We start from the raw sequence: 3,621 nt of genomic DNA on the forward strand, positions 1-3,621 counted from the left end.
AAGCACCACACTGCACCGCCGCCGTCTGGAGGTTGTCGACCTTGTAGACTGTTCACGGTTGCTGCTTGATCGGGTCCACGTGGACAGAAGTACAATCACCACAGCGGCTCGGGGCACTCCGGATGGCCGAGAAAGAGCATAGCCTCCTTTATACTTTCTGTCGCTGTCAACGCGCTGCGCAAACTATACAGCGGCGCCGTCGTGTAAAGTTGCGCGGCGCTGCCGCTCCCGCCCGTGAGGGCGCCACTGACGTAGGTGTCGAGGCGCACTGGTGCGAATGCCGGCGCGAGGATGGGAGCGCTGTTAATCGCTCGCGGGATAACGGCTACTAAGCATGAATCGTAGAAACTCGTTATATTTGTTCGTAAAGCTGACATTCTCTAAGCATAAATAGTGATTACGTTAGTTGTTAGTAACACCAACGCTATGACATGTTATGTGAGGCAGTTCCAAGATACGTGGGCATGGCTCGAAAAACTGCATGACTGCTCCGCTAGCGTAAATGGTTATGGAACAGTTACAATGCTAGTCTACGCTGCGCTAAAGCAAAATTTAAGAAGAAAGGCATCAACATTTATTTACACATTTCACAACAGCAGCTGTGCTACAAGAGCAGCTACTTTTACAGCTTCATGACTTTTCGTGAGAGTTGCTTCTGCCGAAACAGCGGCTTATACAAATCATTCTTGTCTGTTATCGAGGAGGCGTAGTTCACCAGCAGTGGTCTGATGAATCCACTTGGCACAAGTAGAGAAAAATGTTCTCGGTGCTGCTGTCACTGACAGCGCACTTCAGCAACCTTGATTTACAGATGGCTGAAACAGCTGCATCGGCCAGGTTTTTCAATGGATTTTGAAGTCGTGGGTTTTCATTTAAGCTTGTCTCGACAAACAGCCGCAGTGTGTCTAAGACATAGAGTAATTCGTCAGATGGGTAAAGCAGGCCACCACGGTCCTGTTCTCGCGTGAACGGCTCGAGTGGGTTCCAAGTGGGTGGCTTGGTTGTGAGTAAGCAGCACTGGTCACATTACATTTGTTCACTTATCACACGAGCGATGTAGCCACCTACATAGAACGTGGCCGACAGCTTCAGTGTAGGTAGAGTATCAGGGACATGCTGCACGTCTAAGCATCCCAAGATTTCCAAAGCAGCCTCTGGAAGCTCATCGCTCCTCCCAAGTGCACATAGCCCTGCAGTCCTAAGTACAGTGCTGTGGTGGCTCTCGTGATATAGCACGTTGCTGTATTCAGATGTCGCGGCAATTCCCGTCTTCAAGACTTTTTCTAGTCCTGAGAGTACGGACCGCCCGTCAAGTTGGTCGTTGCATCCCAGTGACCGTCTCAGGGTTCCAAACAGTGCTTCAATTGGGTCACTGCTGAATTTCCGCGTTAGTACAAAACAGAACTTTTCCTCAGCTAACAGATAGCGAATACAGCAAGCAGTCGAATAAGTTGTGAGTAGGGGGGCCTCGTACGTTTCGGCTGTGAAAAAGGCACGAGGATAAGTTGCATCTTTCTTCAGTTGGTCGATATATAGCGGAAATGTAATTCCAGCCATTCCAGCCTAGAATCATTTTTGTCGTCCAATTGCCTGACGTCAGGGAAATTTTGCTTAATATGTTGGTACTTGTTGCTGGTGTCGTGCAGTAGGAACCACCGATGGATGTTCTTCATAAACAGTATTGTTGGTCCCGCATAGGCAAATGATGTATGCAGCTCTGTCCTGCGTGCTCTTTCAAAACCTCCAGAGCAGATGTAACGCCTGGTGAAAAAACTTCGAAACCTCGTTTGGCATTCATTTTTTTCAATACTGCTCGGAAAAACATGTTTACTGGTTAGACTCCTCACAGGTTTTACAATCCAATCTTTCTGCATCTCGTAGAGTTTCTTCAAGTGAGATGACGAAACCTCTCCTTTCTTTCCAAGGTCACGTGCAAGGAACTGAGAGCGGATGTTTAAGACGTGGCAAAATCAAAGTTAAAAAAAGCAGCCGATTGGGATTACACGGATGCTGTATCCTGTACGTAGGGAATCCGCCGCAGAGGTCCTTCATGGCACTCACGTTTACTTTATGGTTGTCGCTCACAAGGTGCACGACCTTGAAACCTGCCTCTTCGACCTTAGTGAGAACATATCGCATCAATTTGGACAGCTGTGCGCCATTCAGTCCTTTCGTAAAAAAGTACGATGCTGGTATTCTGTATGAAGTAGACAGGCCGTTAATTACAAAACAAAGCAAGGAATTTGCCAGTACCGGCAGACTGTCAAGATCGGTGGCCACATCCATGTCCACATGGCCTACGAAGCTATCTTGCTGCTTGTTGTGCTGTAACCTTGGCTTTATTCGCATCTCGTCGACGATGAGAGAACATACTCTGGACTGCTGAGATTCAAGCTTTTCAAGCTCTGATTTCAGCCGGGCTTGTACCAAGCCACTTAATCCTGTCTCTACGGAGGTACTTCCAATGAAGTTTTGTAGTGTGTTCCTGCTTGGAAGCTTCAACAACTTTTCCTTTCGGGCATGCTCATAGGCCTTTGTAGAAAGATGCCCAAGTACAATGCAGTGTCGCACTACATCTTCCGACTATGTTGGCATTTTTCTCTTGAAATTGACAACTTGGTTGAGCAGGAAAACTTTAGCAATGTTTTTTTTCTTCCGCTTGTTCCCGGATAAATGTTATATCCCCAAAATTACTGTCTTCTTTAAGCCTTTTCAGCTCCATTTTATATTTATCTAGCGTGGTGCAAAGCCTCTCTGTTTGCTTTTTTAGGTCACTCTCCTTTCTCTTCCACTTTATTCTTTCCACTGCCAGCCAGTTGGAAGATCTGATGTCAGCTTGCGTTGTTTTGTCGGCGCGGACGAGTTCTTGTTCTTGCTTTGTACACATGGCTCTTGATTGGTGTTGCGTCACTTCAAAATAGTTGACACCTGTAGTTGGAGCGGCTTCAGAGACCTCACTGTCAGCATCAGACGCCGGCATTTCCACGTTTGTGCTTTTGTCATGCTTCATGAGTTTTTTCGCTGGCTCATCTTGGCTATGGTGGGCCTGAAAAGCTGCTCTTTTTCTTCCGCTTACACTGTGCCTCTCCTTCAATACTCGAAGTTGCAAGAACGACGGGTAGTCACTGAACACTGATGGTACAACTCCCTTTTTCAGACGGCGCCTTTTGCCCTCTGCGAAGTCAGAGATTTTGAAATGTTGGCTGCATGCCCTTGAATTGTTGGAAGTGCAATTAGGTACCCTGTCATCTCTTCGAATTGCTTCCAGCCATTGCTCACGCTGCGCAGCTCGACGGGGATCTCATGAAAAGAAACGCCGGGCTCCCTTCTTTTTACTGTCCAACCGGCACAATGGTGCGCAGCAGTATGCCATTGGGATCCGTAAGGAGAACAATTTCGGTATCAGCGGTTGCATTCAATGATTCAGCGCGTCGTGCAAACAATTTTTTTTCTAACTTGAAAAACAAGGAAAACAAACACACGCGTTGTATCTTTCGGTTTTGCTCACTCCAAAGTAAGGGTCACGATAGGTAAAGCTTGTGTTTTTATGTTATCAAAGAATTGCACAATTATCCTACACACTGCAAAAAAAAATACTTGCCTGGAGCACATGCAACATAC

General features: G+C 46.9%; 1 pseudogene; it reads right to left on the reverse strand.

Moving 5' to 3' along the window:
- Positions 1-622: 622 nt before the first annotated feature.
- On the reverse strand, positions 623-2,349 carry LOC149326917 (uncharacterized; annotated as a pseudogene).
- Positions 2,350-3,621: the final 1,272 nt, after the last annotated feature.

This window comes from Amblyomma mixtum, chromosome 10 (genome assembly GCF_055824585.1).
Source record: "Amblyomma mixtum isolate Tamu chromosome 10, ASM5582458v1, whole genome shotgun sequence".
Taxonomy (NCBI): Eukaryota; Metazoa; Arthropoda; class Arachnida; order Ixodida; family Ixodidae; genus Amblyomma; species Amblyomma mixtum.